Here is a 14,348-nt window from a genome sequence, read left to right as displayed (position 1 = left end):
AGGAAGGCTTAAAGTCAGGAGAAAACCCAAGGGTGTCTTCTCCTGGTCCGTGTGTGTGATGTCTGCTTACTCTACAGATGAAACACAACACAGGTACACACACACAAACATATGTGTCGTGCAAACAAATACAAATACTACTTTCACATAGGCTTTGCAGTGTGTGTGCAGGCCCGCCTCCCATCCTGCACACAGACACACATCCATATGTGATGTGATCAAATCCTACTGTATGCGCTGCGGTGTGTGTGTGTGTGTGGCTGTGTTATTGAGGTGTGAATAGGCTGCGGGTCTGCCCAACGCTGTCTCCAACAGGCTTAATCTGCGAGATGACCCGCGGGGTCAAACCCATTCTCTCGGACGTGTCCCTTATTGTAGCAGGCAGTTTAGAGGCTCATCCACAGTCAAGCCCAGTTAAAGCGTGAAGGATCTGGGGGCTATCAGACAGTGTGGCCATCACATCACGTCTGCGTCTGTCTCAGTGTGTCTGACAGGAAAGGCAGAGAGGTTTCAGACACAGAGAGAGAGAGAGAAAGCTAGCTTGACAGCTGTCAGACATGTAGTGTAAATGACAGGCGGGAGGACAGACAGGTAGACGGAAACACAGACAGGCTGGTAGACTGATTAATGAAGAGCCGTGCGGGCAAAGATGGACGGATATACAGACAGGCAGGCAATACAGACGACACACACAGGGGCACAGGTGCATCAGTTGTAGTTGCAGTCCCGTTGGTTGTGTGCTGCATGAAAACAATAGAGATGACAGTGGGAGTACAGTGGAGAAGGGAGCCATTACAATGAATGATAAGCTCTTAATATGGGCCCAGGCAGACGGGGAGTTTGCCCAGGTGCTGCTCTTTGTGAAAGTGTGTGTGTGTCTATGTTCAGAATTTGTTTGCATTGGGACAATATGACAAGTCATATCCATGTGAGAAATGTTTTGTGTCCCATAGGCTGCACCTCCCAGCACTGTAAATATAACACTGAATCACAATCCCCATCCCTGGAAACGCACTCAGCAGTCAGATTTCATTCTCTCTCCTTTCCGTCTACTTTTCCCTCATTTAAGAAAAAGAAACATTTTTCTTTCTGTCAAATTTGTTTTGCAGTCTTTCTTTCTCCTCCGTTTTCCAGAGTAATGATGCCGGTTCATTTCGGCTGGCCGCTGGTAAAAAGCATCTGAGCCGAAGCATTAGTTTTCCCAAAGCCTTCCCTGATAGAGACAGATGGTGTCCATTTAAAAGGTCCCATGGAAGTGTGTTATTTCTGGTGCTTACAACCCACACAGATACCGAGACACGCTGGGACACGCACGCTCACGCAGATGCAGACGCCCAGTGGTGTCCGCATCTGCGTGTGTGCGTGCAAACAGCCATAAACATGTACAATACATGCAAATGCACAGATAACATGCAGAACATAGATGTGTGCACAAACAGAGAGATGAAGAGAGGCAGCGGGATGTAGGGTATCTATCTATCTTTGCTGCTGCGTGTGAAAGTACAATGTCACACCTTTCATGCTGCCCCATTTCAGGAGCCCAGCGTAAATATCAGCGTTTATAGTATCCCTCCCCCTACCCCTCCTGTTTTCCAGCATTTGAGCTATGAAAATAAAGGCAAACGAAATTCTGCTGATGCATAAAATGAGGATGGGAAAGGCACACAGTAGCACCTGGTGGCATAGCATCAATTGGTGGCTGTTAAATAGCTCCCTGTTTGTGCCAGCTGCTGCATTGTTGGACTGAGACAATATGAGAGTTCCAGTAGCATGGCTCGCCACTGATTCATCTATGTGTGTGTGTGTAGCCTGACCTCAACCCCCCTCAGGGTATTTTGGTGTTTTCTAGAGCTCGTTTGACCGGCGTGGGAGACTTTCTGGATTCAAGTCACAACAATTGCATTCAAATTCAAATACTTTATTCAAAGCAGCAGGGTTTACCTCAGGGTACACAACATCAGGTGGACACGCCGGCTGTCCACACCACACCGGACGTCGGCTGGACTGAGCTGTCCTCTGTCAGATGAGTTTGGATTTGTGTAGTTGCTGGTTAATCCATGATGCTGCTTACACACAGGCGTGGTAGATGTGTGGAGTTTCTCTGCAGGGGCTGTGGGAGGAAACGGTAATTGCTGTTTGGCAATGCATGCTTTCATGCTCCATTGGTTTGTCATTTTTCAAAGTGTAATATTTTCCCTCTCATGATGTGATCCACACAAGGGCTTTCTCCACAGACAATGTTTGTCTCAGACTCATTCACCACAATATTACTGATGATGATGATGATGATGATGATGCTGCAAATGATGAATGTAGGGTCATTCAGGGTCCCATTTTCAATATACTAATCATACATTTTATTTGCATAACACACATTAGACAATAATGCAGCCCACGGTTCTCTTGCAACTGTTAAAAACAGTCCAGGGTCATGAAGCAGAGAACATCATATAACACAAGAAGTGTCAAAAATCCACCCTGTCTGCTTGAAATTACATTTATATTCAACTAATTTGCAATAGCAAATACGTTGTGAAAGCTTTACTTTTTTACACAATGAGGAAATCAATCTGGTATGTCGCAAACATGTTGATATTTAATGTGGCAGTAAAATGTTAATTGGCAACTTGTTTCTTTCGTTTTCTGCCAAAATATCCAAGCTTACAATTCTGCTTGTAGCAACTACAGCATTATTAAATATCTTTATGGTTATGTTTGGGCACAACTAAGGTTAGTAAAAGATCATGGTCTCGTTTAATACAGTAAAAGTCTGTGGTGACTTGAATCACAACCAAAACCACAATCTTTCCCTAACCTTAACCAGAGTGCTTTTGTTGCCTAAACCTAACCACACACAGGAATCTGGATGTGTACTCCTGCAGTCCTGCGTTTTGTTTGCCACCTCCTTGCTTCTCTAGTATACAAATGTTGTGCTTCATTCACTCTGAAAAATGTTGCCTTAACATAATGTGGGCAGTGATTATATTTGTCAGCCCAATGTAATTGGGAAAACAATTTAGTTATATGTAGATATATTTTCTTGGAGACAGAGTTGCAAAAATATGTCAAGTGGTATGGTTAGAAAACAAAAGCAACATACACAGGCAGCATTAAAAGGATCAATGTGTAGGATTTAGTGGCAATTGCAACCAACTGAATACCATTCGCCTTCCAAGCGTGTATAGGAAAAACTGCAAACTAGCAAAATGACCTCTAGATGATCCACTGCCTCTGTAGATAAAAATGGCTCATTCTAATGTAACGAAAATACAACGATTATTATTTTCAGGTGATAATACACTAATGAAAACATAATTCTGCCTATAGATGTGGCAGACACATAGACAGATGTGCAAGACACATTTGGCAGCCATCTTTATCAATTACTGAGCCACAAAATCCAAACTTGGTAACGGGGGCAGCATGTGGGTGGTGCAAGTGCTACACACACACATTACATGAAGTTAAATTAACACTTGAGACCACATCTTCCTGTGCAAAACATTGACATTGACTCTAAAAGCAGTATTAATAAATGATTTATTTTGGCAACATTATTATCTTAATATGGCAAATGTGTTAGCAAACAGTTTTTACACATCCAGCAACATGGAGCAACATCAGCCCTTCACTTGTCGTCTGATTCATCAAAGCATTTTCACTTTAAACAGCTGTCTGCTGAACAGGAAGTTGATCAGATCAATGAGACTGAACCAAAACCAAAACTATGAGCTAAACGACCCTAAAATGTTCTGTAAAGCTGAGTTTGGCTGCAATTCTTTGTAGGCTTCTCATTACAATCAACCCTGATCACGTTACATGGAGTCATACATTTGATTGTTTGTAATTTGTTTAGCTTATAAAAGTGGTTGAGAATATATTTGATGCCTTTTATAGGTCTATTATGTTGAGACGCCTTTGTTTGGCTGTAGGTATTGGCCTCGACTGTGTCTGCCTAGTTACCATTAGCATGGACTGACAGCACCTTACGCACCTCCAAATTCCCTTTTATCAGTGTGAAATGTCTGACCCCCAACACACAGTTCATATCTCTCCTACTTCCCCTCCCCGGCCACTCCCCCACCACCACCTTCTCATTATGGTCCCTGCCAACCTTCCAACAACACAGACTCTTCCTCTGCCTGTATTAATGAGGGAAGTGAGGATTCCTAATAAGCAGTTTTTCTTTTAATTAAAAGTCTCCATAAATAATCACACTCATAATCCATCTGTCAGATTCCATCCAGCTCCTACTTAGTTAGACTCTGAGATTAGAGAGCGGGCAGGAGATGAGCCATGGAGGAAACCTCTTAATCTATCTATCTATCTATCTATCTATCTATCTAATCTATCTATCTATCTTCTATCTATTATCTATCTATCTATCTATCCACCTCCATAGTGTGTCTCTCTGCAGCTGAGAAGAATATGCTAATAACGTTAGTGTGTGTTAATAATTGATGGTCATATAAGACTTGGCTCTGCTTTGCTGATTCGGCAGTATTAGTGAAGGCGGCCGGCCGCACTAAATGATTTATCGTGGCCAATATTCTTCCTGGAGGGATTTTGAATTTCTAATAAGGAAATATTCCTCCTGCGCCAGTGTGTATTTATCAAACAGTAAGCTCTTCTCTGATAGGCCCAGCAGGTCTCTTGGTTTCCACTGTGGAGACAATATACAACTACAGTCACTGCTTACTCAATATTTCTGGGACTCAATTTCCTTTAAAACCAATTTTCTGTGATCCCTTTTGCATGAGTTCTTTTCTCAGACCATTTACCAGCTGCTGAGCTTTTCTTTTAAACAAAGAAATCATCACTGTATACATTTTTAGCTGATCCTGGCACTGTCCAGGAACCTAATACAGTCCCTAAATTACATTTTCAAGCCTTAATTTCATTATTCATGCTCTCAGATATACATAAAAGCCCACAAATCTACAAAACTGAGTGGGAGGAAAGCTTGAAAAAGGATGCATCTAACCAATAAGCTGCCAGTCCAGAAGGCCCTGCTCTGGAAAAAGTGGCGTGTTTGGCTGCGAAGACGAGCTCTCCTGTTAAACAATGCGCAGGTGCAATATGTGTGTGTGTATTCTCAGGAAAGGTTCTCTATTCTTCAAGCCGTCAAAGCAGAACAGCGTGCAGGTGTGTTGTGGAATGTGAACGTTTGGCACTGTTACTGTGAGTAACGCCTCAGGTCGGTTGTGTTTGTTCATAAGGGAGGGAGGGATGGAGAGAGAAGGAGAGAGAGCACAATGATAGATAAAGTCACACTCTGAAAAGAAAGTACGACTATGCAAGTCATCATTTTCCCATTGCCTGCGTCCTGCATGTTAACGATAAGCTTGTTTGCGCAGAGAACAAAGGCGTGCGAGTGATATTTAATGATTGTAAAAAAGAACTGTTGGGCCAGCTACAGCTCCAAGAATCCCTCCTCTGTGCTGTTCCATCCCTTACAAACAATCGTGTTTGCCAAAGGTGAAGTCCCACACTGCCTTTGACACTAACACATGGGTCGGTCTCACCCACTAGTCACATTAGGTGCAAGTGACACCTTGCTTTGTTGATTTGAGGATTAACTGATACTATAGCATGTGGCTGAAGATAAACCAGCTCTAAACAGTGGTTGACATAGGAAAGTGATGGATGTCGTGATCAGGACTGCTTACTACAATGAGTAGCTTAATCTGCAGGATAAACTCCACCCATCTGCTCATTCACCCATTACATTAAAACAGTTATACAGTCATTACAGTCTGCTTACAGTTGGCTGATGTAAAGCTGCTGCTAACGTCTGTTATATACAGTACAGGTGCTAACCTGAAGAAAACAAAGTATTTCTAAAAAGGACACTCCACTGGTTTACTAGTCATCAGGAGTCCTACTCAGCCCGTGAAAACTGTTGCATGATAGCTCTTTGTCAAGCCTGAGACAATAACCCTGATGATGTCACAGTGATGTCATCAGGGGTTATCTTAACTGAGGCGCGGAGACTACTTATTTATCACAAAAAGACTGCCTTTCAAACAAGGGCGTTGGAGTTTTTGAGATGTGGGTGTTTACCAGGCAAGGCCTAGCTAACAAAAGATTTATTTGCATCATTGGACTGGACATTTTCAATATAAAACAACTTCTGATGATGCTTTACTTGAATGTCTTGTTTACTTGTTTCCAATTGTCTTAAACACTATCACAATTCTCAGAAGAACAATTCTATTCATCGCCTCAATTTATAATATGTAGCAGCACACTTAAATCATCAAATCAAATTCATAAAGCTGTTACTGTACAGCTACCACTATTGCCGGTGTTGCTGCAGTGCTATTGCTACTACGATTAGTGTTGATGCTGCTACCCACTATTACTGTTAGTAATATTAAATCATTTTTATTCCAGATATCTCAGTCTAAGTCTAAAGTCTAAAGTCTAAGTGATTTTTCTTTTAATTGTGTGTGTTGTGTTAAAACTTGCTCACCCTGCTCTGCCAGAACTTCTCAGCTTGTCATAACAGAGCACGTCCACTTCTCAAGCCTCACTGTAGGCTGTGTTGATTGAAACACAGCTGTGCTACAGTAGATGTAACCTAACACTAGATACACTACGCTCATTTCCACATTCCCACCTCTCACATTGCACCACATATAAATAAGCTTGGTTACACCCTAGGCCACACACATACTCTACATATCCTCATCCTGGGACTGCAGCTCAAACTCAACAGGGCATAATGTTTACTCTGAAGTATACATATCTATCTGCATACACTGCGTATTGGCTTTGAAATGCACATATATGCAGATACACGCACACATGCTCACACACAGTGTATGACCAAGGTTACAGAGTCATGCAGGGCCCTCCCTCCACTCACACCTGTTCATCTCATCCTGACCGCACCCCAACCTGCCCCGACTCAGCACCAGTCTATGAGCTGACTGACAGGAGCCCCATCTGTGACCTCTAAAGGTCATCACACCGTACATAGACAACTTTTTACAGCAGCTCAGGGGGAGCAGTGTTACCTTCATCAGGGATGGGAGCTGGTGTCATGGATAAAATCTGTGTTAAGAACACAGGTGGACACAGGTGCATTGTTAAAATATCGTGTTTTTGGATCTTTTAGATCTGCATCCACCTTCAGCCTGCTTTATATGCTGACTGCAATAGCACTAATTACCTTGACTATTATTAGGACATTAAAGCTTTATTTTCTTACTGTAAAAACAAGTACGTAGTAAAAAAACAAACAAATCCAATACAAATGAACTTGATTCAAACATTTTTCTAGCAATGACTTTATTACTCTAGCGGCTTTGTAAGGTGGTAAGCTCATTGTAAAGAAAATCAAACAGAGTAAAGTCATCTTCAGCACTTATAGTGAGCATTTATATGGAAGTGTTTATAACATGCATGGTACTGGTTATGTACGTTTGTCAGTTCTGTGTACAGTTTACATTAGTTTAACGTGAATGTTTGCCTCTGTCACCATTATAGTTTAGCGCGTTAGCATGCTAACATTTACTACAATAAGTACAATTGAAGCTAATGGGAATGTCATTTATTTTGAAGGTACAAAAAAAGGAATGGACATACAATTTGACCTGATAATGGTGGCAGAGGAAGTCAGGGGAGCACAACGGTCATTAGAACGCATCCTTTGAGCCCAATATCTGTTCAAAAGTTCATGGCAATCCATCCAGTCGTGGTTTCAGGGTGGACCACACCAGCAGACCAAGCCACGCTGCTAGCATGGCTAAACACACAGGACAAACAGATTGCTGCTCAAGACAAAACACACAATTCCAGAAAATCCTTGAAAAAAGTAGATTTTTTTTATTGGAAGTTAGTTGAAAGTATCTCACTGCACTGGCATATTTGACCACTTATTTTCGTAAAACAAGACGTTTTTAGGACTACATACTGTAGTTCCTCTTTACATACTGGAAGCTGCTGGGTGCAGAAACTATATAGTTTAGATGTCTCCCATCTCTTTCCAGCTGGTTTGGGGATTCAAATCAATAACTTTATATTAACTATAATGCTATCACATGTCTCTGATTGGCTCGTGGACTGGCTGTTGGTAAGAGAGTGATTCACTTAACGATCATGAACCAATAAGGAGAAACCCAACCCCTCATTAGATCTCTGATACCCATATTAGGCATTATTCTAACAGTGCTTGAGCAGAAGAGGCCCCACTTAATCCTGTGGCGTTACAAATGGTATTATTGAAGTGTGTGCACAGTTGCATCAATATTCATCTCTCTGAGGAATATAGGTTTTCAAAGTTGCATAATGAAATGTAACAATAGCTTTTGCCAAAATATGCAAATACCTTCTGTTTCCCATTTGGATTATGTTAATTCATATCCAGTAACCTGGTATCTGCAGTATGCATAATGTACCCAACTCTGTCCTACAATATGTCCTATGGGTATGATATGGGAGGAGGCGTTATGAATGTGAATGCAAATATAACGGCTGCTGTAAAAACAAAGTAGGGATTATGATTGGAGGAAAATAAACCTCGCCTGGACACACAAGAAAAAAAACAGGGTCCTTTTACTGTCCTGAGAAGAATCCTCACTCAGGCCCTGTTTAAACACTGGCTTTATTTCGGTTGGGAAGCTGATTTTAAGGTCAGGATTGAGAAAATATTTCATTTTTCATTTTTTCCACTCAGCACTTGAGAGGCTGTATAACATGGTCCATCTGGTTTTCAGAAAGATTAAGTAACAAAATGACCCCTGATCCTTGCAGAAAATTAAATTTCCTACTTGCAGTGTGCACGTGGACAGAAAGAGAAAAAAAAAGTCATGACTAAGGGATATCACAGCAAGGGCCATTTCAGTTCGCTGCAGTAAAACTTAATCAAACAAATATAGCCGCACTATAAACCATTGGGATGTTTATTTGTTTTGAGATGAAACACCATTTCCCATCCAGATCCTATCAATATTACATTCAGTGTGTTGACTTTCCAGGCATGGCCAAGGGGGGAGTTTTGGACCAAGGTTCGGGAGAGGACGCTTGATGAGCCATTTCACACCAGTGTGATCTTGTTAAAATGTGGCTGCATTTAAATGCCCGGGGGGGGGACCAAATCGCTGCAGAATTAGCTAAAAAGCATACGTGTTTTAAAAAATTTTAATCGCATGTGTGCAAGCTGTTGTAAAGTACATGGTTTCCTCGAGTTGGCAGCCTGCTAAAATTTCCATTCTTGTACACGGCTCCATTTTCATATTTACACCTGCTCTTTCATGCCGCCTCCATAATGTGAAAAGATTGCATACAAGAGTAGAAAAAGAGAGCAGCGTGCTGAACAGGCCCACTGGACCCAGCGATTACCAGGTTCTGAACAGCAACCAGAGCGCCCGGAGTCCCTCCTCTGATCCGAGCGTCGTACACGTGGGACCAGCCGCTCGCTAATAGAGACATTTACACCTTAGTAAAAGTTGGCAGGTGTTACCCCGCCGTTGTCGAGAGCAGACGCATGCCGGGCATCATTAGGCCCCGTGCCAAGCCTGCTTTGGCTGCCAGCCTCACTCGCTCATTCTGGTAGAGAATGTGTGCGTCTGTGAGTGTTTTTGTGTGTGTGTGTTCTGGCGGAGCAGCGGAGGAAAGTGTCCTCTGTAGTGGCATGCTAAGAAGGGCTCCTTACTGCGATGGAGAGTGCATTACTGCTCTCCATGCAACATGTATCTGTCTGGAGTGTTGGTCTACAAGTGGAGCAGGAGGAGCGGGGTCAAGAGGCTAAAGCATGTCTGCATGAATATGTGCATTTTCAACAAATGATCAGACAACAGTCAGAGATAGATTATATGCTTCGCATTTAAGAAGCTTAACCGTTCACTCCTTTCTCCTAAAAATCATATTCATAACTTATACATCTAATGTGCATTAGCAAATAGGTTTTGTAGGACATTTTTTATAAACCTTAGAGTTTGGAAAATTAAGCTAAATCCCAGATTATCTAGAAAATCCAATGACAGTGTATTTTACTGTGTCATGCAATTTGTTTTCAAATTATTTCTCTCTACAATATCTGCAGAATGAAACTATGATATAGTTAAAGTTATGGTAAAGTTTAAGCATCTAACACTTGGTTATGGTAGAGAAAGGTCCATTTAAAAAAAAGGATCAAAAAAAGTGTTCCAGTGAATGTAATCCACTTCATGATCCCTCCAAAATGAATTTGGCAAGGTAAAGAATTTTGGCAAAGAAAGTGTGGTTAATGTTTGTACAAATAGGCGTAGGCAACACTGTCTCCTGTTGTATGTTACTGTGCTGTATATTAAGTGTTGATATATTTACATTGTGCTGACAACACAATATCTGCCTGGATTATTATTTTTAAACCTCAACAATTTTGTAATGTGGTGGATGGCCGGCATACAAAGTGCAGGACTGTCACACCAGAGTCTGGAGTTTGAGATTTTGGTTAAAGTCACTGCTGACTTTTGCTAGATTGCATATTTTGGCAGAAAACAAATGAAATACGTTGTCAATGAACGGCAGATACATTAGTTGACAAAATGTCAAACGTAATTTGCTTGGCATTACATTCCCTCAAAATGTATTTAGTTGTATGTAAACATAACGACAGGGCACCAGCATGTAGTTTGCAGGTAGTTCAAATCTTTTTATTATAGTTTATGGTTTTTATTGGATAGGACAGCTGAAGGTAAACAGAGAGAGGGGATGACTTGCAGCAAATAGCCTCCAGTCAGATTTAAACCCTTGGGCCGCTGCAGCAAGGACTGCCCTGCCAGGTGAGCTACCAGGGCACCCCAGAATGTAAAATTGAACTGCATGTTCTCCTTCTACATCCTATCAGTTTAGTGGAACATGGAACCAATATTGAATTATTCCGTATATCATAGAAAACAACATGTCTAGACAAAGGTACAGAGGATTCTGAGACTGAAACTTAAATTCTTTTGCTATGACAATGAATTTTCAAACTTTTGATAATTACAAATGCAATGTGGTTCTTTTGCACCTCAGCGAGTCTTTTTCTTTGCTTTTGTTCTCACTCTTCGAGCAGGGAGAAAACTCCTTCTTTCTTTCTTTCATGGCTAACTAAACACATTTTCTTTCCTGCACACTTTCATTTTAGTTCCATTCTCCTCTGTGTTATTTCTGTTCATTAACCGTGACTCTTGTCTTGATCCTGAACAGGCCTCGGTGCAGTGGTGAGATTGATTTGATCAGCTGATCAGGAGCCAGACAACCCCTGATACGTTCTGCAGCCCCCGATCTCTCTCTCTCTCTCTCACACGCACACACACACACGTTGCACACACTCTGAGTAATGAAGTGTTGGTGCTGCAGTCACTCTCCTCCATTTACATATAGAATACATTACTGAAAGGTTTATATTATGGCTCCCATAGTTCGCAGTGAGATTCAATAAATTCTCCGTCCTCAGAGCCGAGGTTTCTCCGACGTAGAGTGAGAAACAAGAGAGGGAGCTAAAACATGGAGGCAGGAGGGGAAATGATGTCGCAGAGATACAGACACGTCTCCTCCTCTCAAAGAGTGGGATGTAAATTGACTGCAAACAGAAAAGCCATTAATAATGATAATGGCAATAATAATTTAGAAGCAGGGGATACACACATTTAGCCAGGCAATCAGAAATCCATCTGCAGAGGTGTTAATATTGAAGAGATGCTGATGGCACAGAAAAAAAAAGAAGCACACCAGCATCTGAATATGTAATGACAACCGGGAGGCCATAACAAACACTGCTTTTATGTAGAGAGTATTACTTATTAAAATTGCATCTTAAATATTTATCACTTTATAGATGGCCCCTGTCACTGTTTCCTTATTTGTCTCCCTGAAGATTACTGTCTGAGGCGAGGGGAATGTATGAACGCCATTCAGATGATCACAACCCCCCTTTTCCAGAAAAAAAAAGAAATGGCCTGATTAAAATCAACTGCCACAGTAGATTGTGATGAATTATGCAGACTTTGGTAAGGAAATGAAGCAAAAGGCGGCAGTTCATTTAAAAATTTAATCTTGGACCTCTTAGGTAGATGTTAGAGTGCTAGAGAACACTGCATATTGATAAGGTGTTGTTATTAGCAGCGTGTGAAGCATTGTTTTACAGGTAAGATGTTGCAGGTACAGGTGTACCACTGTGGCTGTTACCTCTGGGGTTTGTTTTCGTCGATGGTTTGATGCAAAGTTGTTGGATTTCCGCAGGCAACAAATGATCATTTATCTCTGTGGTGCTTTTTCATCATAAACAAAATGAATACCTGCTTTCAGCTCACGTTACAAAACAGATGAATCAAAACTGTAAACAGGTTAGCTATTCAAAATGGAAGCACAATGATATATCATCGTTACTTGCTTTAAATGAGATAAAGTATTCAAGAAAACTTTAAGAAAGTATAAGAAATATAACTGCTTCCTGTGTATTAATCTTGTCTGCCTGAACTGAAAGTCTGTGCAAAGAGACGGCCTCAGCAGTGTCATGAAACACAGTGTTTACAGTCATGCATTTAACAGACTATGATATGCCTGAGGTACAGCCAAAATTAAATGAGAATCTATTTTCTATTTTCTGAACAGATCTTAAAATAATAAAGAGCCTGCAGACAGATGTAGATATTAACAGGGCCTGGTGGCAAAAAAAAGTAATCATGAAAATCCTTTACTTACTACTTAATTTTCCCATTGATTTATATATCCACAAGTCAAATACCACTGTGTGCTAACACTGGGTATTATAAAGAATCAGAACTGAATTAGCTGCCGTGCACTCCAGGTGATAAAATATATGTATAGTGGGCATTTGAGGCTTTATTGATGGATAACTTCAAAATCAAACATTGAAAATGTTGCAATTTTTAATAAAAACTATGGACGCAGCCATTCCACAATATTCTTTTTTCTCTTAAAACATCTCAAAACACTTTGCAATGCAAATAAAATTCATTTTGCACATTCAGCATTTACAGTTGGTCAAATTAAATAACCCTGAGTGTCTTCTGTCATTGTTAGCATGGTTGTTAGCTGTCCTCTGGCAATCTCATGATGCCTGGGATTGAGTCTGTCAACCAATCAGAGACCCCATTCAGACAGAGAAATGCTGGCTCCTGGACATCACAGGCATATACTACTTTGTTTCCACAATTCTGTTTTATAAGGAAACATAATCACTACCTGGATTTTTTATTTTTTTTTACATTTCCGATGGATTTTGACACTTGAGACTAGTGTTGACATGCTCAGTCCCACATGTTAGGGAAAGATATTGGGTTTAGTTAACTGTTAATAAATTAAACACACTCTGTATAGTTATTCAGGTAACATTTTCACTGTTAAGCACGGGAAGAGAGAGGAGGATGACACGCAACAAAGGTCTGCCAGAATCAAACTGGGGACTAATATACACAGTATATGCCTCGTAAGCACTGGGAAATCAGGATGCACGGAGTAATGATATTTTAATGAAAAAACAACTGTGCATGCAGCCTGATGCTGTCAGTGTCTGTGATTCTAATTGCGTACGATGATTTCAGATAAAATATTATATTACTCCACAGCACCATAAAGGTAGCAATGAAAAGTCCAAAATTCCCCATAAAAAACAGCATGGAGGGAAAAATACTGGTTGGAAAAAACCATAAAAAACAAAGCAAAAACAAATTATTTCTTACGCTGTACAGATACCTGAAAACACTTGATGACTTTTCAACACTGGTGTGAAGCAGTATTAAGAGTTTCTGCATGGTCAGAGTAATATCACAAGTTTGAGATTCAAGGACCCTGTTGAACTCAGCAACAAAACACAGCAGCAGTGAACCCTCTCGGCTTCAATAAATTGAATTCCGAGAAGCAGCAGAGCTCCTTTATTTCGCAGGTAGAGCCTAGTTACCAAAACTCTGTGTGTGTGTGTTCCTTTTTTCCATTTCTGTGTTTTGATCGGGCTATAATATCATATGCGACAGGGATGACTGCTCCTGTCTCCTCTCTCTCTCTCTCTTTCCTCCGCTCCTCCTCTTCTCTCTCTGTCTCTGTCCCGTCTAAATAAAGGAACACAGAGGAAGAGGTTTTAATGAGATCAACACAGAGCGCCGGTTACATTGATAAGTAAATACTACAGCTTTAAATGCTTCTCGCACTCAATTGGCTCCCTGCTATTGTTGCTGAGCGCACGCCTCAGTGAACACTAAATTTTCACTGTCACACTTCAATAACCCTAATTGTCCAAAATAAATGAGCTAATTTCTGAAGTTCCATTTTCATATGCAGGAGATAAGGCAACTTTGCTGATTGATTGGATTCCTTTGTGTGCATGTGGGTGTGAGTGTGCATGTATGTGTGTG

The sequence above is a fragment of the Morone saxatilis genome, unplaced genomic scaffold (genome assembly GCF_004916995.1).
Source record: "Morone saxatilis isolate NCDOM2014 unplaced genomic scaffold, NCSU_SB_2.0 Contig24, whole genome shotgun sequence".
Classification (NCBI taxonomy): Eukaryota; Metazoa; Chordata; class Actinopteri; family Moronidae; genus Morone; species Morone saxatilis.
This window is presented reverse-complemented; position numbering follows the sequence as displayed.